The sequence below is a fragment of the Dendrobates tinctorius genome, unplaced genomic scaffold (assembly GCF_039654945.1).
Source record: "Dendrobates tinctorius isolate UK_male_01 unplaced genomic scaffold, ASM3965494v1 ptg000192l, whole genome shotgun sequence".
Lineage (NCBI taxonomy): Eukaryota > Metazoa > Chordata > Amphibia > Anura > Dendrobatidae > Dendrobates > Dendrobates tinctorius.
In genome coordinates, this window is record NW_027361859.1 from 1,290,850 (window position 1) to 1,314,767 (window position 23,918).

Consider the following 23,918-nt stretch of genomic DNA (forward strand, 5'->3'; position numbering starts at 1 on the left):
TGCAGCGTCGGCCTAACATCTATGTTGCCGAACACCACAGGTGGTGTCAAACTATCTATATAAACTCTTTACCATTATACCACGCCATTTACATGGGCGCCCAGGGCCACCGTCCTGGTCACCGCTGCTGTGACACATCCCACTGACACCGGCCCGGTACCGAGTACCCCACAGCCCTGGGAGGGCGACCCATATGCCGACTGCTGATTGGGCGGCGTTATTCCCACGAACCTCCAAACAGCATCCCTGAAGGCAAAAGTTTTGGTTTCCGGGGGCAGTATGATTGCAAAGCTGAACCTTAAAGGAATGTCCAAAAGGGCACCACCAGGAGTGGAGCCTGTGGCTTAATTGGACTGCACCCGGGAAACCACTACCATACAAGCTACAGAAAAGATGGACAGATTGCAAGCTTTGTCGATTCTGTGTGTGGTGTGGTATGTCCATTTGTAGTTGTGCTAGCGAATTCTCAGCTTTATTCCGTTAACGACCGAGACTCCGGCATGGCCCCGCGGTACGCGTCAAGCTTACTAGAGGGATACGCGAGGCTGTGGCACATGGGATCGAGCAATAACAGGTCTAGCATTCCAGTACATGTCCGGGGCTGCATGCACGCTACACTGAAAGGACCAGCTTTTGTCGCTTACAGGTGCAGATAACCTGCTGAACCCCGTTAGTGATGGGGATCTGGGATTCAGATTATTCCCCGCGAACGATGATTTCCCAGTAAGTTCAAGTCAACCACAATTCTGGAGTTAGGCCTAACCGTCATTCCTGAAAAAATTACGTGTCCAAACCACAGGTGCTGTAGCTTGCTTAACAGCTCGGCAGCCGTTCTAAGGCCCAGTATGGATTCAACAACATTGTAGAAAGTTGATAAAGGGTACAGTTTCACCGGATAACACGTATATATGTAGCCTAGTTTACACATTAAAAATATATGTCTATAGATCAGGAGGCAGACTCAGATGTTCTCAGGCCCAGTATGGATCTGACCACATTGTACAAAGTTGAGAAAGGGTACTTTATCACTGGATAGCAGGTATATATAGCATAGTTTAAACATGTAAAATCTCTGTGTTCTCAGTATGGATTACACAGCAATCTAAAAAGTGGAAAAAAGGAAATGCATTTGAGGCGTACACAACTATATACTTTTGGTGTTATTTTTAAATCTTCATATATATTTCTGTCTCAGTAATACAGTCCAGCCTCTCCGCAATAGGAAATGAGATGCATACAATTAGTGACATAAAGGCTATTGATTGCAGAAATCTAGGAATTATTATTCACGGGAAAAACTTCCGTCACAATTCTCATAGGCGATGCTGACCCTCAATTAATTTGTGTGTTGAGACAGTGAAAACATTTTTTTGTGAATAAAGTCTTGCTGTATCGCACTTCCGTTGATTCCATCACTGCTACTCATCTCAATCCAATTTTTATCACAGGGAGCGATGTAAACATGGTGCTCACTGGCTATCATGATCTGTAACGTAACTTTGGAGTGCAAAAGACAGAAGCCACAGGTGATTCTATTTCATTGGCATGAGAGGGCACATTTTGAAATGTGCGCCGGAATGTCACACGTTTGTGAGTAGGAAAACTGTGAAAGCTGATGATAAACCACCACTGCATGTAATTGTGAGTCGACGTCCATAAGAAATGGAAGCCACTGATCATCTGGAGCTAGAGCCCGGCCAGCAGGACAGGGCATAGCTACATCTTAACCATCATCTTTCAGTTCAATCAATTTGTAGTGGCAGTCCCAGTGAAGGATTTGACAGCACAGACTACACAGCGGAGGAGCAGGGAGAGGTAAACATTGCAAATGCTGGGGCCCTGCCCAAGCAAGGGGGGCACACTCGTGGGCGTCGGTACTGGCACTGGGCCCCTCATAGTACGGCGGTGTGTCTGATGGCGGGTGTGCACCACCACTGTCAGAGACACTTGATTGCACTATGTGCCCGCGCCCAAGAGTCGGCCTACCCACCTGTCCAGGGCAACGGCACTCGCACAGTTTTGTGCGCTAGGTGGTGACCCCGGCCATGGGGGGGGCGCCCACTTAGGGAGGTTTACAAAGTGGCATATGTAGATGTGGGTCATTCAGTTGCTGCAAAAGGCAAAATAGGTCAAGTTCGCAGAGTAGGAGGAGGACCAAAGCAAGCCATTTTTCTGGCAACCTATGTGTCATCAAGGGAAGGTGGGACAAAATCCTTGGAAACCCATGCATGGTTCATTTTAATGAAGGTTAGATCATCCACATTTTGGGTTGACAGACGGGTCCTTTTTTCTGTCAGGATTGATCCAGCTGCACTGAAGACTCTTTCCGATAGCACACTTGCAGCTGGGCAAGCGAGCTCCTGTAAGGCATATTGTGCCAATTCAGGCCAGGTGTCCAGTTTAGTGGCCCAATAGTCAAAGGGGAATGACCTGTGCGGGAGAACATCGATATGGGAGGAAAAGTAGTTGTTAACCATAGTTGACAACTGCTGTCTCCTGTCACTTTCCATCGATGCTGTATTAACAGTTGTGTGAGCGGTCCGTGAAAAATCAGTCCACAACATTGTCATGAAACCCCTGTCTCCAACGCCACTTCTGCTGTGTGCACCACGAACACCTCTGCCAGGCTGCCCCCGGCCCCTACGGCTCGTGTGAGAACCATCACCGCTGCTGTGTGCTGGGAATGCCTCAACCAACCGGTTAACCAGAGTTGCTTGTTTAGTAGCCAATATTAGGTCAAGGTTCTCCTGTGGCATGATGTTTTGTAATTTGCCTTTATAGCGTGGATCCAGGATGCTGGCCAACCAGTAGTCGTCATCGTTCATCATTTTGGCAATGCTTGGGTCCCTTTTTAGGATCTGCAAGGCATAATCTGACATGTGGGCCAATGTTCCCGGTGTCAATGATGCACTGCGAGTGCTGGTTGGAGGAGCACTTTCTGGCAAATCCACATCCCTCCAGTCACGCACAAACCCTGTACCAGACCTTGCCACGCCAACATTTTCACTTGCCCCACGAGATGCATCCTCCTCCCCTAAGTAATCATCCCCATCATCATCATCCTCCTCCTCTTCTTCCTCCACCTCGTCCAGGAGAGGTCCCTGAGCAGACAATGGCTGAATGTCATCAAGGATTCCCTCCACCTCTTCCTCCTCGTCAACATTGGCTGCAGATGCCTGCTCCTTAAGGTGCGTCAAAGTTTGCATGAGCAGATGCATAAGTGGGATGCTCATGCTTAGGATTGCGTTGTCTGCGCTTACCAGCCGTATGCATTCCTCAAAACACTGAAGGACTTTACAGAGGTCTTTCAGCTTCGACCACTGCACACCTGTCAACTCCATGTCTGCTCACAAAGTGCCTGCCCGTGTATCCTCCCACAAATGCATTATGGCCTGCCTCTGCTCGCACAGCCGCTCAACCATGTGCAGGGTGGAGTTCCACCTTGTTGCAATGTCGATAATGAGGCGGTGGTTGGGAAGGTGGAGCAATCGCTGCAGCTTCTGCATACGAATGGAGTGTACAGGCGACCGGCGGATGTGCGCGCACAGTCTTCGCACCTTCTGGCGCAGGGCTGTTAACTCTGGATAATTATTGAGGAAGCACTGCACCACCAGGTTCAAGGTGTGAGCCAAGCAAGGTATGTGGCTGATGTTTGAAAGGGCAATGGCTGCCACAAAATTACGGTCGTTATCACTAACTACCTTGCCTGCCTCAAGATGTACACTGCCCAGCCATGACTCAGTTTGTCGCTGAAAGTACTCGGCCAGGACCTCGGCGGTGTGTCTGTCGCCCAAACACATCATCTGCAACACAGCCTGCTGACGCTTTCCACTAGCTGCTCGATAGGGGGACACCTCGTGTGCAACAGTGGCAGCTGCAGATGGAGTGCTCGTACGACTGCGCTCTGTGGACGAGCTTTCGCTTCTGGAGGAGGAGGAGGAGAGTCGAACGCCTACAGCCAACTGTTTCCTATACCGTGGGCTAGGCAGCACTGTCCCACCACCGCTGTCCCCTGTGGACCCTGCATCCACTACATTAACCCAGTGCGCAGTGATGGACACGTAACGGCCCTGGCTATGCCGACTGGACTATGCATCAGTTGAGAGGTGCACCTTTCCACTCACTGATTGCTTGAGTGCATGGACAATGCGGTCTTTCACATGATGGTGGAGGGCTGGGATGGCTTTGCGAGAGAAGAAGTGGCGACTGGGTAGGTCATAGCATGGTACTGCATAGGCCATGAGTTCGCGGAAAGCTGCGCTTTCCACCAACCGATAGGACATCATCTCAAACGAGATTAGTTTGGCAATGTGGGCGTTCAAACCCAGTGTACGCGGATGAGAGACTGAGTACTTTCTTGACCTACTCATAGTGTCTGGGAGGGTGAGCTGGACTTGAGAGCTGCATATGGTGGAACTAGCGGTGGACAGGGCGGACTGAAAGAGGGTTGATGATGGTGATGGAGTTGGTGTTCTTTCTGATGGCCTAGATTCAGTCTTTCGTTGATATAACAGTGGGATTCCCTGACTGCTGTGGCCTTGCAACGACACCTCAACATTTGCTGCTGTGCTAACCGGTGGGCTTACAGTGGGGGAAACAATGTAGCGTTGCTGGCTACCTTCTTTGTGATCAGTTGCACATGTGGTACTTGAGGTTTGGTGTTGTGTCCACGCTTGCAAGTGCATGCTGGTTAAATGTCTAAGCATGCAACTGGTATTCAAATTTTTCAGATTTTTCCCTCGGCTAAAGGTCTTTGCGCACTTCTTACAGATAACCTTGGCCTGATCATGAGGATTTTGTTCAAAAAAGTGCCACACTGCACTCTTCCTACTTTGGCAGACATTTTGCGGCCTAGCACGCTGTGATCTTTTGACCCTCTGGACAAGCTGTCCAGCAACTCTTTTGATTTTTGGAACCTGTCTTTGGAGTGCTCCGGGATTGCCAGATAACAGCTGTTGTGATGTCGATGTCTGCTGTGGATGCTCCTCCTCCTCATCTGAGCTATTGGAAGCAGCACCCTCTTCCCCCAATCGATGCCAATCTGGGTCAACAACTGGGTCATCCATCACCTCCTCTTCAATGTCATGTGCACCTTCCTTTGTGTCACCGTGTATGGTGGTATAGTGTGCGGGAAGGGGCAGCTGAGTCTCATCAGGGTCAGAATCTGGCTCTGTACACTGCGAGGACAATGTAGTGCTCTGAGTGAATGTACCAGCAAAATCATCAATCAGTGGCTGTGCATCAGTGCACTCCATGTCAGATTCATCTTGGCCTGGGTAATTCACCATTTCACTTGATAATCCAGGCATGGTATGTGAAAACAGCTCCATGGAGTAATCAGTAGTATGGCCTGCGTCATCCTTCAATCTTGGTTGGGGTGAAGGACACAAGGAAAGGTGTGGTTCATGAACATGAGCCTCCAATGACGACTCAGTGCTTTTATTTTTTACCACTTCAGAAGAGGAGGCGATAGAGCTGGAGTCAGCAATGTAAGACAAAACTTTTTCCTGAAGCTCTGGCTTTAAAAGCGGTTTGCCAACACCTAGAAAACTAAGCCTTCGAGGCCTTGTGGAGCCAGACGATGATGCAGGCTCAACACCTCCTGCATTCGGTCCTATTTTGCTTTTGCCACTACCATCAGATCCACCACCAACACCATCATTACCAGATGCCAACCCCCGCCCAATTCCACGGCCTCTTCCACCAGCCTTCCTCATTTTTGGTAGAAATGTAGACAAAATCCAACAAACTATATAGTAATGTAAAACAAGGTACAAGGTGTCTATAGGACAGGGGAGATTTTGAATTTCTGCACACACTTGTGGACACTGGACACTTTTGGATTGTGTGAGGCCCACTGAATATCACAGCGCTATGTCACAGGCAGAAATTGGCTAGTGTATGACAAACTACAAGGTGTATATAGAATTGGGCAGAATAGGAATCTCCCTAGAGTGTAGGTCTGTAAGAACGGAACAAGTCCTCGACTTATCCTTACAGAGCGACACACAGATAGCTTCACTGTGGCCGTGATAACAGCCATTACATGGTACTGAGAGAGGAGCGTGCACGTACACGGCTGTCCGGTGTACGTAAAATTGTCAAGCTCCGTGTTTTTTAAGTATACGGACTGACACACGCTGTCTCTCTATAGTTTTGAATGTGATCAAACAGCAAATATATTTAACTGTTTGAAAGCTAGACAAAACTAGAAGGTGCAGGTCTGTAAGAACGGAACATGTCCTCGACTTATTCTTACAGAGTGACACACAGATAGCTTCTGTCATGGTCACGTGTGTCTGGACGCAGATGTTGGCGCAAGGCGATCCCATAACACACGTGACCCTGGATACAGCGCCTCCAGTGGCGAATTTAAATAAGGGGGAACTTGGGAAGCATTAACAATGGTTGGCCCTGCGATAGGGAATGGGGACATGGAGACCTCCTGCACTCCCCTGAGCCAGTGTCCCTGCACTCCTCACATTCCCTATACAGGCTCCGCACCTGTCGCCGCACACGGACCTTAAACCCTTGCTCGCCCTGACCCTAAACCCTCACTAGGGAATTGGTCGGTGCGGAGACTAATCCCACCACTGCACTAGAGACACAAAAGGAAAGAAGACAATACAGGGGAAACACCACTTAGCTTTATGCTCTGTGCTTATGCTCCTGCAACAGAGCCCCACCACCTGCGTGCATCTTCTCCTCCACCCGGATCCATCACCATCCTTGATCCTACACCATAGTGCAGCCTTGGAGCAGAGTCCATCTCCAGTTGCAGCAGTCCAATAACAGAGTCCCAAGGATGAGTCAGCCTCTGCCAAAATGCTAAGCATGCTTGAGTCCAGCTCTCGGCCACCAAGTCGAGCATGCCGAGTGCAACTCTCTCCATAGTCGCCACTCCACAAAGCCATGCACGCACTTCCCGCCAACACCATAAACTGCGACTCCTCCACGCCATGCCAGCAATTCCTGCAGACACCATTAGCTGCCACTCGTCTCCTCTGGCTGACTGCGCAGGACTCCTCTTCAGCTCCATGTTCACCCAGGCTTCACAAACTCAGAATGAATCAATCAATATCACCAGCAGTGATTGCACACCCTGAAACTCACTTATAGAGCCCCACACCTGATTCATAATTACGTGCACATTAAACCTAAAGTGCGATACCACTAACCACCATTGGGGACAGTCAAGTCACTTGGCACTTGCCAAAGTAAAAAAAGTTCACCCTCTGCAATTTAAAACTGTCAGATCAAATTCAGATCATGACAGCTTCACTGTGGCTGAGATAACAGCCGTTACACGGTACTGTGTGAGGAGTGTGCACCGCTGTATGGTGTGAAAAAATGCAAGCTCAGTACCTCACCAGGGCAAAAAAAAAAAAATTGGATTGCTTTTAAAAAAGCAGTTTGCAGAGCAGTGGGTAAACAGCAATGCAGCCGTCAGGAAGCCTTAGAAGGCAGCCTAACAACCAACACCGCTGATCCAGCAAAATATAGCCTCCACCTGCACTGCACACACAGTGACTGGTGTGTTGTACAGGCAAAATTGCTAGCAGCAGAAGCAGTTTTTAGTGTCTTCTTCCCTGCCTAACGCTCTCCCTACAAAATCATCAGCAGCAGCAGCTCTCCCTATTCTGAGATCAGCATGAGTAACATGGCGGTCGGCGTGCACGCCCTTTTATACCCCCTGTGACTCCCACCAAAGCAAGCCAATCACTTGCATGCCCTTCTGAAAGATGGTGGTGACCCCTGCCTATGTCATCACGTTGCCCACAGTGTCCGTGGATCCTGATTGGCTGAAAAAGAGCGCAAAACAAACTTTTGAAACTCGACTTTGGCGCTTAAGTCGCCGACCTCGTGGCCGACCTCATCCTAGGGTCCGGGTTTCGTTTCATGAAACCCGACTTTGCCAAAAGTCGTCGACTTTTGAAATATTTTGACCCGTTTTGCTCAACTCTAATTAGTACTATATCGCCAGGCTGAAGGTTAGGCTTGTTGGTTTGCCACTTTCTCCTCTGTTCAATAAGGAATAAATTCTTGGACTTTGAGTGCGCTGCCAGACAGATTCAATAACCACACAAGGTTAAAAAAGTTAACCCTTTAATCCCTATTGGGATTAAAGGGTTAACTTTTTTAACCTTGTGTGGTTATTGAATCTGTCTGGCAGCGCACTCAAAGTCCAAGAATTTATTCCTTATTGAACTGTGGTACGGTTCCGCTGTGGACCGTTGGACGTGCAGCAGGCTGACTTACTATACAGGCTTTATTTTCTCTTTGAGAAGGTGAGTTTAATACTTTCAGTATTTGTACATTTTACCCGGATAAGACCCTATTGCGCTTTTGTTTCAACCCTTTAGTGAAAATAAACTTTCTCCTCTGTGGCAGAGTAGGCAGGTACTGTTTTTTCCACTTGTCCCAAAAGGCATTGGAGAGACTCTGTACTTGTCTCCATCAAGTCTTTAACATTAAATTCTCCAGGTGGAGAGCAATTAGGGTCAGTCTTCTGCGTAAGCAGCAGGGCTGGGGTGAGAACAGTTGGGTCATCAGGATCACTGGAAATTGGAGTCAACGGTCTGGCGTTTATGATGGCTGACACTTCGGCCATGAATGTTGTCAAGCTTTCGTGTGTCAGTCTTGCAGATCCTTCCTGTAAGAAGATTAAATTGAGGATTCTCCTTGCGACACCTATCATTCTCTCCCATACACCTCCCATATGTGAAGAATGTGGTGGGTTGAATGTCCAAGTACACCCTTGTACACTTGGATATGAATTATGTAGAAAAATACCTAAGTTGGAAGAGAGTTGCAGTTCTCTTGCTGCTCTGAGTTTCCTCAGAACACTATCTTTTGGTATTGGTCATTGATTGGTTAAACAGTTGATTTCTTTGGCATAGTTTTCCGGTTGTACAGCTCGGATAATTATATTCTTCAACTGCTCTAGCTGTAGAGCTGTGTGGACGTGTGTCACGTGCCCCGTCCTGAGTGACACAGCCAGCAGGCCGGTAACTGATACAACAGGACGCGGCACGTGTAATTGTCCTATGTGACGCGGCCCGCAGGCCAGTAACTAATACAAAAAGACAAAGGGAATTGGGAAAACCTGGGTAACAATAACAATGGTGGCCCTGCAATAGGGAAACGGGGAAGTGGAGACCCCCTGCACTCCCCTGAGTCAGTGTCTCTACACTCCTAACATTCCCTAGGCCGGTTCAACACCGGGCGCCGATCATGAACCTCAAAACCCTGATGTGCCCTGCACCTAAACCCTCACTAGGGAATTGGTCGGTGTGGAAACTAATCCCACCACTGCACTAAACACACAAAAGGAAAAGTGACAAAACAGGGGAACATCACTTAGCTTTGCTCTGTTGCTTACGCTCCCAGCAACAGAGACCACCACCTGCGTGCATCTTTTCCTCCACCATGTCTGACATCTGAGTGCGCTGTCCAGAAACGGACCTTCTCAGCATCATAGTGTAGCCTTGGAGCAAACAGAGTCCACACCTGCATGCAGCTGTCTAGAAACAGAGTCCCGTAAATGAGTCCAGCTTTTCTGCCAAAAAGTCCAGCATGCTTCTCAGCAACAACGTCCAGCATTTTGAGTGCAGCTCTACACCATAGCCGCCACTCCACCAATTCATGCACGAACTCCTTGCTGACACCATAGCTGCGACTCCACCATGCCATGCCAGCACTCCTTGCAGACACCATAGCTGACACTCCAGGAATCTCACTGAGCTGCCCATGACTCACCTTTAGCTCCATCCTTCACCAAGGCTTGCTTGCAAATGAATACTTTACCACCAACAATGATTAACACACCTGATACTCTCTTATAGAGCTATCACACCTGTTACATGATTACGTGCACAGACTAAGGTAACCAAAGTGCAATGACCCTAATGGCCACTGGGGTGAAAACTACAACTGAAATCACCACAGTGCAATGACCCTAATGGCCACCGGGGGCAAAACCACCTTTGGCACACAGCCAAGGGGAAAAAAAAGGTTACTTTGTGCATTTAATCTGTCAGATCCAACCGGGATTGTGACAACGTGTTTACCATGGTGCCAGTGGTCCTCAAAGTCTTGAAGTGCAGGTGTTAACTCTGCATGACCATTCTTACATATCTTCTCCATGAAGGTTAAGAAATGGTCTTTCATCTCTGGTTTATTATGGAAGCTGTGCCTGAGGGAGACAAATCGTTTGTTAACTTGTTCTCTGTTGTTAGGCATGCATTGTCTTTGAGGCTTGAAGGGTAGAGGTGCAATCCAGCTCTTCGTTTTGATTTTCACTATTCCTTGCTCCATCATCTCTAGGAACAGTCTATCTTCAAATGACATTGCTATATGATTATCTTCTTTGGTCTTGTGGAAGACCGTACACCCAAGGTGATCTTTGTCGCAATTCTGAATGCAATCATCATTGGCACGACTCGCTAAGATACTTGGTGCTGAAGTGCTGTGTAGCAACTCCTTTATGAAGTAGTGATTTTCACATGGTTGAAGGAGAGAGAGATCAAGCGTACTGGTAAGCATGTTGTTAACCACTGTCGGTTTTTGTGCTTCTCCTAAACAGTCCTCTCCTATAATGACCCACCCAAGGTCGAGTCTCTGGGCATATGGAGCGTTGTGAGAGCCATAGATATGATGCCTAGCCTTGTGGACTCGTAGAATATCTCTCCCAAGGAGCAAGACTATTTGAGCCTCTGGGTCAAGGTTAGGAATTAGGCGTTCTATACGCTTCAGATGAGGATGATACGATGCCACTTCAGGCGTAGGTATCTCAGACCTGTTATCAGGAATCTGGTTACATTCCAATATGGTTGGTAAGGGCAGACACATTTGGCCATCTATAGACTCGACTACGTAGCCTGTTTGCTCTTCTACCAGCTGTCTCTACTATACCGGAACAAGTTTTAAAAAAGTAGGGGGCACTGGGTCCTCTGACGTTAAAGCTATCAAAGAAGGCAGACTTGGCTAATGACCTGTTACTCTGATCATCTAAAATCGCGTATACTTTAATGGCCTTGTCCTTTTCGTCTGCTGGGTAAACTCTCACTAGGGAAATTTTAGAGCAGGACTTGCCTCCTATGAGATTTCCACAAACTTCTGTACAATTAGAAGTAATGGCTGGAGCGTCAGTATTTGAGTCCTTCAGCTCCCCGCTATGCTCTTGGGGCAAAACTTCCGATGGTGGTCCAGGGTGTAGAACTGAGTTATGTTCAGTGCTGTCACATTCGGTACACCTTGCATTAACCTCACAGTCCCTGGCAAAGTGGGATGTTGAAGAGCAGCATTTGTAGCAGATGCGGTTCTCCTTAAGGAAGGCCTTCCTTTCTTCCAATGACTTCTCTCTGAAACCTCTGCACTTAAGTAAGGAATGTGGCTTCTTGTGTAAGGGACACTGCCTGCTTGGGTCCTTGAATTTGTCTTCTCCTTGACCGGAGCTGAACTCTTTGCGAACTGAACCTGTGGAAGAAATGTTAGCTTTGTGGACCTCTACAGTTGTTCTACGAGGTTTACTAACAGAGTTATTGGCACATGACAGCATGAAATCAAAGCTGGGATCATTTCTAATTTTTGCTTGTTCTGAGACAAAATCTACAAACACATTGAATGGAGGAAATGGTACATTGTAAGTCTGTTTATACCTAGAACCATATGTAACCCATTTGTCTTGCAGGTTATATGGGAGTTTTTGAACTATGGGGTCCACACCTCTAGCAGTGTCGAGATATGTCAGCCCCACAAGATCTCCTTCTGGTTTTGCTACACACAACTCCATTAACAAGTCAGTTAATTCTCTGAGCTTTGAATAATCCTTGTTTGCTATTCTAGGAAAGTCTATTCTTTTAAGCAAGGCACTTTCTATAACCTCTACTGAGCCATAGCATTCATCAAGTCTATTCCAAATTCTTTTGAGGCCGACATCTGGATAATTTACATTAATGTCTCTGATTCTCTTCACGTGTTTGGCAGACTCACTTCCTAGCCATTTTACCAAGAGATCCACTTCTTCACTACATGATAGACCTATGTCTCTTATGGTATTTTTGAAGGAGGCTCGCCAAGCCCTGTAGTTTTCAGCGCGTTCGCTGAACTTTACAAGTCCCTTAGTGACCAACTCACGTCGAGCAAGGAACTTGGCAAAGTCCATCGTGGCTTGATTGGCACTGATGCCAGCTGATGGAGTGTTGCAGAGTACATGTGTGCTGTGTGGTCATACCTGTTAGATGTCTCTGGTTTGGTCCAACTGCTGTAGTACCTTTCTCCTTAAGCTGGGACAGATTCCGGATCTTCTGTTCTGGAGAAAGATTATTGTAGTCAGTATCATCCCAATGTGTATTTCCTTGCTTTTGGTAGGGAGACTGATAGTTGGCTTTCTGGGGGTCCGAATTATCTGGTTGGCTTGACTTGTTGACAAAATGCTCTGTCTTCGCCTGTGGGTCTGGATCGTCATTTGATTTGGAATGCTGATGGACGTACTCTGCAGTACGCTGCAATGGATCGTGAGTAACTTGCTGTAGGCCTAGCACACTGCTGCGTCTGCTATGTTCATCGTCAGAATATATGGAAGCTTCTAAGGCTTCTGCTTCTGCTATGGCAGCTGCTGTTTCTTTTTCAAGAGCAAGTTTCTGTAATGTTGCTTCAAGGTGCACTTTCTCTTCATCCAGGCATGCTTGTTGGCGTGCTTTTTCTGCATCCAGGAATGCTTGTTGGCGTGCTTTTTCTGCATCCAGTGATGCTTTTTCCGCATCCAGGCATTCTTGTTGGCGTGCTTTTCTGCATCCAGGGATGTTTGTTGTAGTTTCAATTCTATCTCTTGCTCAGCAAAGGTGCTTCTTGCTTTTGCTGCTTCAGCTTTTGCGTGGGCAATAGCGGCCGCATTGCTGACGGATGATGTCTTGGAGGAACCAACTTGTGATCTCGCCTTGAAAGAGGATGCTCGTCCTTGAGACATGATTCAACAGTTAGGCGACCGCTGTAATATCCCTTTGTCAGCTCTGTGTGGATAATGGCGGGCTCGTATGGTCCGATTATTCGATCCAACCATTAGGAGGTTGCTGCAATATCCGTATGCAATAACCGTATGCTTCGATAATGGCAGGCTCTGTAACGTCAGATCTTCTGAGCTTGTTCTAAGCATAGTTGTTTCACTATACTGTCCTCATACACGTTAGCAGGGTGTGCAATGAGACATGTAGCTAAACCCGTCTTCTTTAAGAAAAAGAGGCTGTAAAATTGTAACCTTCTTTTATTGATTGCAGATGTGACAGGAAAGGGTGAAACTATAGGATGCAATAACAGGAGCATTTCAGAATATATAGCTGCACAGAGCATAAAAATACAGATAGTCTGCAATACACAGTAACATGAGGTAATACATAGGTACCATGAGGTAATACACAGTAACATGAGGTAATACACAGTAACATGAGGTAATACATAAATTCCATGGGGTAATACATAGGTTCCATGAGGTAATACATAGGTACCATGAGGTAATATATAGCTGATGATTACCTATATAATACAACAAATGTTATAAACACAGGATTATAACACCTAGATAGTGGTTTCCAACTATGCTTAGAGCAGGCTGTTTAAGAAGCATGAAGAACGCGAATGGTGTAGTTTCTCATAAGACATATGGAGGAATAATAGCTGCTGTTCCCCTCACAGTGTCATAAACAAGACTATGATGTAACAGGAACAATCCCACAATACATTGCAAATTAAACTAGAATCTATGCATTAAACAGCCAGCAGGTGGTGCTGTTACCTTACAGTATGAAATATATGAAGGATTAATACACACAAAAATGACTTTCTAGATAGCAATTATATAGCTGTACAGAACATTTGTACTGTATATTATTGGCATCAAAGTTTTTCCAACTTTCTCAATTGCGAGTCCTCAGTGGTTGATACCTTTTAATGGCTAACTGAAAAGATGGTAACACATTGCAAGCTTTCGAGACTACTCAGGTCTCTTCATCAGGCTAGACTAATACAAAATCTGAAGAATCACATATTTATATACAACACAGCACAGAAAAAAATGCAATAGAAAGAACAAGTGACGTGAAGCAGAACTATCATTGTGGGAGAGGGAGAAACATAAATATTGGACCAGTTCATAGATAAGGAGTCTGGATGTTTTATTGTCCTCTGATTGGGGTCTCCTAATGTGTGCTGTCCTTCCTGTGGAATGTTATTCATTACAGACATACATAATAAATAAATCAGAGGACAATAAAACATCCAGACTCCTTATCTATGAACTGGTCCAATATTTATGTATTCGAGGCTGTAGTATCACAACAGAGGCTCTGCACATTATCTTCGAGGTTCCAATTGGTGATAACATTCCAAACAGCTTGTCCATGCACTTTGCAGTTAGAATCGTCCAATTCTGGCACACCAATAAGTAGTTTTTTATTTCCAAATGAAATTACTATTGGAAGACGAGCCTTGAAATTTCAGACATCCAAAGCTGGTAACAATTTATCATCCGAGTGAACAGTAACTACTTTTGGTACTTCATTTTGAAAATCAATTTTTATGATTTCTGCACGTTTCATTTCATTTTTCTGTCTGAATTCGTTGGATGGATAATTTGTTTACCGGAAAATCTTCAGCATTATGACAGAGTTTCTTATACTTAACTATATCCATCACCTACCTAAAACTGCTACTAATTTCAGAGTAGCAAAATTGTTATTACCTTGTTTCGCAAGAGTCTTAGATTGTGAGTTTTTGTTCAGCGTTGACAACTGAACTTCTGAACATTCATAGAATGGTAGAGTTGGGAGGGACCACTTGGTTCATCTGGTCCAACCACCAGCTCAATGCAGGAGTAACTAAGTCATCTCATACAGTTGTGGCCAAAAGTGTTGACACCCCTGCAATTCTGTCAGATAATACTCAGTTTCTTCCTGAAAATGATTGCAAACACAAATTCTTTGGTATTATCTTCATTTAATTTGTCTTAAATGAAAAAACACAAAAAGAATTGTCCTAAAGCCAAAGTGGATATAATTCCACACCAAACATAAAAAAGAGGGTGGACAAAAGTTTGGCACTGTTCGAAAAATCATGTGATGCTTCTCTAATTTGTGTAATTAACAGCACCTGTAACTTACCTGTGGCACCTAACAGGTGTTGGCAATAACTAAATCACACTTGCAGCCAGGTGACATGGATTAAAGTTGACTCAACCTCTGTCCTGTGTCTTTGTGTGTACCACATTGAGCATGGAGAAAAGAAAGAAGACCAAAGAACTGTCTGAGGACTTGAGAAACCAAATTGTGAGGAAGCATGAGCAATCTCAAGGCTACAAGTTCATCTCCAAAGACCTGAATGTTCCTGTGTCTACCGTGCGCAGTGTCATCAAGAAGTTTAAAGCCCATGGCACTGTGGCTAACCTCCCTAGATGTGGACGGAAAAGAAAAATTGACAAGAGATTTCAATGCAAGATTGTGCGGATGTTGGATAAAGAACCTCGACTAACATCCAAACAAGTTCAAGCTGCCCTGCAGTCCGAGGGTACAACAGTGTCAACCCGTACTATCTGTCGGCATCTGAATGAAAAGGGACTATATGGTAGGAGACCCAGGAAGACCCCACTTCTTACCCCGAGACATAAAAAAGCCAGGCTGGAGTTTGCCAAAACTTACCTGAAAAAGCCTAAAACATTTTGGAAGAATGTTCTCTGGTCAGATGAGACAAAACTAGAGCTTTTTGGGCAAAGGCATCAACATAGAGTTTACAGGAGAAAAAAAGAGGCATTCAAAGAAAAGTACACGGTCCCTACAGTCAAACATGGCGGAGGTTCCCTGATGTTTTGGGGTTGCTTTGCTGCCTCTGGCACTGAACTGCTTGACCGTGTGCATGGCATTATGAAGTCTGAAGACTACCAACAAATTTTGCAGCATAATGTAGGGCCCAGTGTGAGAAAGCTGGGTCTCCCTCAGAGGTCATGGATCTTCCAGCAGGACAATGACCCAAAACACACTTCAAAAAGCACTAGAAAATGGTTTGAGAGAAAGCACTGGAGACTTCTAAGGTGGCCAGCAATGAGTCCAGACCTGAATCCCATAGAACACCTGTGGAGAGATCTAAAAATGGCAGTTTGAAGAAGGCACCCTTCAAATATCAGGGACCTGGAGCAGTTTGCCAAAGAAGAATGGTCTAAAATTCCAGCAGAGCATTGTAAGAAACTCATTGATGGTTACCGGAAGCGGTTGATCGCAGTTATTTTGGCTAAAGGTTGTGCAACTAAGTATTAGGCTGAGGGTGCCAATACTTTTGTCTGGCCCATTTTTGGAGTTTTGTGTGAAATGATCAATGTTTTGCTTTTTGCTTCATTCTATTTTGTGTTTTTTCATTTCAGACAAATTAAATGAAGATAATAATACCAAAGAATTTGTGTTTGCAATCATTTTCAGGAAGAAACTGAGTATTATCTGACAGAATTGCAGGGGTGTCAATACTTTTGGCCACAACTGTACAGATGTCTGTCCAGCCTCTGTTTGAAGACTTCCATTGAAGGAGAACTCATCACCTATGTGGCAGCCTGTATCACTCGATCACTTTTCACTGTCAAAATGTTTTTTCTAATATCTAATCTGTATCTCCTCCTTTTCAGTTTCGTTCCATTGCTTCTAGTCTTTTCTTGTGCAAATGAGATGAAAGCTGATCCCTCTAAACTGACAGGGATCAGCTTTATTCTTATAATTCGGAATATTATCAGCTGAACTGAATCATGAAGATAAATCTTGGGGTAAGTTTGTAATTTCATATGCTGCCAAAGATGTTGATGCTCTAGAGAGATATTTTATTTGCCGATTTTCCTCTTCTGTAGCCCTTTGTCTCATACACTCCTCTTTTTCAGCAAGTCTTCTATCTACTCCAGCTACTGTAAGTTACTGGGCCACCCTGGCTCCCTCTGTAGCTGCAAAGAGATCTTGTCTTCTTCTATTTTCAAAGTCTGAAGTGCATCGACGTGTGCAATGTCAAATAGATGATCCAAATTGACTGAAAACTCTTCTCTACAACGCTCGAATACGTCATGCATTTTCTTTGCATATTTTTGCAGTCCCTCCAAACGTGATGCAAATTCACTAGCTTTTTTACACAATTAAGTAAATATTTTGTAAGTATTCTTGCCTTTCCCCAAAATATAATATACTCGCGAATAGCGAGAATTGCGCCTTCACTGAAAATTTACTTAACTTCATGAATATTATGAAATAAAACTGTTAGAAGTTGAAGCTTTGATGGTAGTTTTGATCCCGCTATTTGATAACTTACATCCCCCAATGCGAAATCCATTAGCATAATGTTTCACTGAAAACAATCTGTCCTCTATCAAAAACACTTACAGTATAATTAAGAGGTATGGCCGGGGACGCGTCAGAGCACGTGCTCCTAAGTATGCAAGTACTAACATGTTTCAGTAGAACTCTGGGTTAACGTACACTAAACATCATGAAATTTGACTTCTTTGTGTTTCAATATTAGATGAAAAAATTGAAGTTGAAAAATAAGAAACATCCTAATTTATATAGTGAACAACAATTCTAGTCAGCACTCAAAGTTCATGGTACTCATGTCATGGGTTGGCATCTTATTTCAAGTAGCACAAGAAGACCGTGTTAGGGTTGGCGGATTACACTAAATAAAAAAAAATAATAAAGTGTGATTTCAACCCGGGGTCCACCGTGCAGAGATGTTAACCTGCTGCTAGTGAGTAATGGTGGAACTGTGCGGCGAACGATCTCTAAAAATGGGGTTAAACGTCACCCCGTGTGGACAGAAAGGTAATTACCCAACTCTGATGACTTCTAAGAGGGGTGCACACGGAGATAAAGTCAGAACGATGCAGCTTGATGCCAAGTCAATAGGTATGGCGCTAGATTCAATCCCCTGTTAACCTCAGAGGGAGATGCACTCCTCACACGGGGCAAGGAGGCGAGCAGTAAACACACTACAGTGAATGCACTCAAACAAACTCCTTTCCGAAGGTCCCAGAATTCTAAAGGCTAGATGCTTGCCCTGAATTCACACAATCTCTTCTCGGGAGGTGCCGGAATTCTAATGGCTTACTGCCGACCCTGAGCACATGCTGACAATTTCACACTGCTAATGAACTACTGTCTTCCTTCATGAAGGCCATATTTTGCTCAATGATAGATGGAGACGATGCCTTGCTATTAACACATCCTCATATATCAGGTGTTAAATTATCACTGCTTTGTGACTCGGAGCTACTGAACGAAACCAACATGCTCCGGGACCTAAGACACACTCCTGGAATAGCTGAAACATTTTCATACCCCATTCTTCTCTCACAGGAGGATTCATGACGGTAATCACTGTCATAACCAGTGTCCCATATGGCTCCATTTAAATCTCCAGATTGTATACTACTAAATGCTTTTATTTCTTCACTTTTTATTGTGTTCCCAACCACACAGGCTTGGCCAAGTCCAAGATGCTCGTCTACATTAAGATAGCTTTGCATAGACATGTGACTCATGCCACAATCTGAAAGCTTATGGTGTATCGGTAAATTGGATCTTTTCGTATTGTTAGAATCAGGAAAGTTGGAATTTTCTGATGTTCTTGTGTAAGATGAAGAAGTGGTACAAATGGTACAATCTCTGCTACTGCTACAATCCCTGCTTGCTGTCATCTAGTGCAATATTTCCTTTAATGGTATATAACAGTGCCTACTGAATGTTTGCTAAATTCATTTGTTGCATTGAACTCAATACTTACTGCTGTGTACCCATGTTGGGGCCAGCAGAGATGTTATCAGGTGCAAGGTGTTACTAGCATATGGATGTAGTCAGGCCCTGTGCCTTTGATTGTGTAACCTCCCCTGGTGTGCTAGGCAATTGGTAATTTATCCCAAATCAGTTCCCACAATCCCTCTTACCTGATCCTCTACTCAGTCCTATATATTTAAATGCCTCCTAAGGGGGGCACGTGTGTGCGTCAGGCACGTGTCTCCCTGCAGCAAAAGTATGGTGAAGATGCAGTTATTACAACGGCAGTTAGTCATGACAGGAGTCAGGACCCCACACTATGCATCTGTCTCTCTTGGGTATGTCTGCTAAGTAAGCACTTATTAATTGTATCTATCTTTTCGATTAACCCTCCTACTCCTTCACCATGTTTACATATACCCTCACAGTGTTTGCTCCATTAATCCTCACTCACCTTCGCTATCCCCAAACCTCAGCACCTTCTAACAAAATAATCATCTCCCCTTTCTTCTTTCCTCCCCACCTGACCTCCTCTGCTGAACTGCTCCTCAACCTCAAATCTGTCCTAATGAAACCTAAAACAAGCTGCCCACTCTCCCATCTGCTCTCCCTTTCTCTGCTTCTCATCACTGCTGGCGACATATCTCCCAATCCTGGACCACCACAGCTCATAACCCCCATTACTACCCCTTCCTACCGCTCCCTATCTAATAAAAACTACCACAATCTTTCCAACTTAAAACCCGTGCCATTGACACCCAACCCCCTGCTCCCTCTCTCTGGAGCAATTTGGAATGCAATACGCTTCATGTGATTTATTACCTCTTTCTCTCTCGCAATCTTGCTTTTCTCGGCCTCACAGAAACCTGGCTGACACCCTCTGACACCGCCTCCCCTGCTGCGCTGTGTTACGGCGGCCTTCACTACACCCACACTCCTCGCCCTGGCAACAGACACGGTGGAGGAGTGGGTCTTCTCCTTTCTTCCAACTGCACCTTCAGCACAATCCCACCTCTTCCCTCCCTAATACTCACCTCTTTTGAAGTTCACTCTGTCCACATCTACTCTCCCTCCAACCTCTAAGTGGCCATCATATACCGACCTCCAGGCCCGACCACTGCTTTCATTGACCAATTCTCTACCTAGCTTCTTTGCTTTCTTTGAACTGACATCCCCGCTATCATCATGGGTGACTTCAACATCCCCACTGATACCCTTCAGTCAGCAGCCTCCAAACTCCTGTCCCTTACTTCATCCTTTGGACTTACTCAGTGGTCCTCCTCACCCACCCACACAGATGAACATACATTAGACCTGGTCTTCACCAGCCTCTGCTCTCTTTCTAACTTCACCATCTCCCCTCTCCCTCTATCTGACCACCATCAACTCACTTTCTCATCCCTGTCCTCCTCTCCTGGCACCCATGTCCAGCAATATGCGCACCCCCCACAGAAACCTTACACACCTAGACACCCACACGCTCTCTGACTCTATTCTACCACTGGCATCCATATCCTCACTCCAAGACACAGACAGTGCCACTGCTTTCTACAATGCCATTATCACATCAGCTGTTGACACGGTCGCCCCTCTCGTTCATGGCAGAATGCGACGTACCAACAGACAACCCTGGCACAATAACACCACTAAAAAGCTCCGGCAAGTGTCCAGGGCTGCAGAGCGGTGTTGGAAGAAAACAAATTCGCAAGATGACTTCACTGCATTCAAACAGGCAACACTCGCTTTCAAATTTGCCTACTTCACAACCCTCGTATCTTCCCTATCCTACAATCCCAAACAGTTATTCAAAACTTTCAACTTCCTCCTCCGCCCACCACTGCTCCCTCATCTCTGCTGAGGACTTTGCCACACAATTCAAAAGAAAGATCGACCAAACAAGTCAAGTCTTCATTATTCAACCACCACAACCCCTTTGTATACCAGACCAATGCCCAAACCCCATAACCTCCCTCTCCAACATCACTGAAAGGGTGCTTAATCGCCTCTTTTCCAAATCGCACCTCACAACCTGTGCACTTGACCTCATCCCATCCCACCTCCTCCCCAACTTCACCACCACACTTAACCCATGCCTAACCCACCTCTTCAACCTATCATTAATGTCAGGTACCTTCCCTTCTGCTTTTAAACATACCACAATCACGCCTATCCTTAAAAAGCCAACCCTCGACCCAACCGCTATGTCCAGCTATCGCCCAATATCACTGCTCCCATTCACTCCAAAACTCCTGGAGCTGCACATCCACACTGAACTTTCCTCCCACCTCTCATATAACTTGCTCTTTAACAATCTACAATCTAGTTTCCATCCCCATCACTCCACTGAGACAGCCCTGACCAAAATTACTAACGACCTACTTACAGCCAAAGCAAACTGACAATACTCTATACTCCTGCTTCTAGACCTGTCCTCTGCATTCGACAAAGTTGACCACTGCCTCCTACTACAGATCCTCTCCTCCTTTGGCATCAAAGACCTCGCCCTATACTAGATCTCCTCATACCTTTCAAACCGCACATTCAGCGTCTCCCACTCCTACACTACCTCCTCATCCCACCCTCTCACTGTTGGAGTCCCCCAAGGCTCTGTTCTAGGACCCCTACTCTTCTCAATTTATACCCTTGGCCTGGGTCAACTCAAAGTCCCATGGATTCCAGTACCACCTTTATGCTGACGACACTCAGATCTTCCTCTCTGGCCCAGACGTCACCTCTCTGCTGTCCAGAATCCCGGAGTGTCTATCAGCCATTTCCTCCTTTTTCTCCTCTCGCTACCTCAACCTCAATGTGGACAAATCTGAACTCATCATCTTTCCTCCATCCCACAGATCTTCCTTACCTGACCTATCTATCACAATTAATGACATCATGCTTTCCCCAGTACCAAAAGTCCCCTGCCTTGGAGTAACCCTTGACTCTGTCATGTCCTTCAAACCACATATCCAAGCTCTTTCTACCTCCTGTCACCTCCAGCTCAAAAATATTTCCAGAATCCATCCTTTCCTCAACCCTCAATCTTCTAAAATGCTTGTGCACGCTGTTGTGAGTTCATTCTCACCAGTTGTGAGTTCCCCTTCTGGACTCCCTCTGGTGGTGACGGGAGGTGGTGCGGCTGGTTTGATTGGTGGAGATCTGCAACATGAGAATGAGGATGACGATTGGATCTCAGGATTCTCAGATTGGATTTAAGACAGCCGACACCCTATTCAGTTGCTGGTGATTCCTTCTGGCTTGTCAGCTCTTGGTTTTCAGCTCTGTTCCAATCATCTAAAGCTAAGTTTTTCTGATAATATTCACACTTGATTTTGTTGGTCTATTCAGTTTTTTGTGTGGTCTGCCAGCCCCGGCTGGGGGCTGAGCTGAATTTCCACTCTTATTTATCAGTTTTGCCAATGGGCTTTTTGTCCCTTACTAGTTCGGTCTCTTTTTGCTCTATCTCAGAATATTTCAGAGTTTCAGAGTGCTGATATAGTGGGAGAAGTCTAGTGACTTCAGGGTTAATTTTGCTATCAGAAGTGTTGGACATTATTTTTGTAGGGTTTTTTGCAGGTTGCAGACAGTGACTTGCCTTTCCTTTCCTGTCTAGTTAGTTTGGGCTGTTATGTGTTCATTTTCCCCTTCACCATTGAGGTCTGATGAACTCCCTCTTCTGGTGAAGGAAGGTAGTGAGGCTGATTACCAATCACCTGAGCTGGTAGAGGATGACTGGGTGATGGGAATTGCTGACTGGATATAAGGCAGCCGACGCCCTTCTGCCTCGCTGGTGATTTCTCTGAGGGATTCTAGGAGACCAGTCTGATTCCTGCTCCTCAAAAGCTAAGTTTTCTGCCTTGCTTTTTGCATTTGTGTTTTGGTTTTATTTTGCCTTGCTTTTCTGGATTCTGCCATTCCCTTCTGGGGTGAGCTGAATTCCTTGGTGTCTTATTGCTCTGTCTTCAGAAAATTCCTGAGTACTGACATAGTCTTTTTGAAGCCTAGCGTCTTCAGGGCCTTTTTCCCTGTCAGTCTGTTGGCTCTTGTTTTGATAGGGTTTTTAGCGGATTGCGGACAGCAGCTTTTCTATCCTGTCCTATCTAGTTAGCTTGGGCCCCATCATTTGCTCAGTCTATCTTTCTATCTGTGTTAGTGTTTTTTCTTCTTGCTTCACCGTCATTATATGTTGGGGGCTGCCTATTGCTTTGGGGTCTGCTCTGGGGCAGTTTAGATTTCCCTTTCTGTCTTTAGGCTATGTAGTTCTCCGGCTGTGATCGAGGGGTCTAGGGCACCGTAGGAACCCCCCACGGCTACTGCTAGTTGTTGTTGATAGGTTCAGAGGTCTGCAATCCGATAGCTGCCAACTTCTCTGGTTTTCTGGACTTAGCTGGCATTTCTGTTTTTGCCTCCTACGGTGACTCATTCATAACAGAATCACCAGCCATACCGCAGATCCTAGGGTACTGAATAGCAGGAAAGAATTGGAAAAAAAAAAAAAAAGGTGTGTATATTTTTTCCTTTATATCCCTGAGGCAGTAGGGGGAATTTTTTTTTCTCTCAATGGAGATAAAGCAATTGTCTGATCGTGTGGAGCAGCTCGCTGTGGAAGTGCGGGGAATTTCCGCCTACCTTGCTCATTCACATGCTGCTGAACCAAAGATCCCTACTCCTGATGTGTTTTTTGGGGATCAGTCTAAATTTTTGAATTTCAAAAATAATTGTAAATTATTTTTTGCCTTGAAGCCTAACTCGTCAGGGAGCTCCACGCAGCAGGTAAAAATTGTCATCTCTTTGCTGCGTGGCGATCCCCAGGATTGGGCATTTTCTTTGAAACCAGATGATCCTATTCTGACTAATGTGAACACATTTTTTCAAGCCTTGGGGTTGTTGTATGACGAACCTAATGCTATTGATCAGGCTGAAAAGACCCTGTTGGCATTGAGCCAGGGTCAAGATTCTGCAGAGTTGTACTGTCAAAAATTCCGAAAGTGGGCGGTCCTTACTACCTGGAATGATAATGCCTTGGCAGCTCTCTTTCAGAAGGGTTTGTCAGAAGCCGTAAAAGATACTATGGTGGGATTTCCTGTTCCCTCTGGTCTTGACGATTCTATGTCATTAGCTATTCAGGTTGATCGGCGT

The 23,918-nt window shown here is 45.5% G+C and overlaps 1 pseudogene; it reads right to left on the reverse strand.

The window, feature by feature from the left end:
• Positions 1-18,148: 18,148 nt before the first annotated feature.
• LOC141055936 (fibroblast growth factor receptor substrate 2-like) overlaps positions 18,149-23,918 on the reverse strand; it is a 55,605-nt pseudogene continuing 49,835 nt past the window's right edge.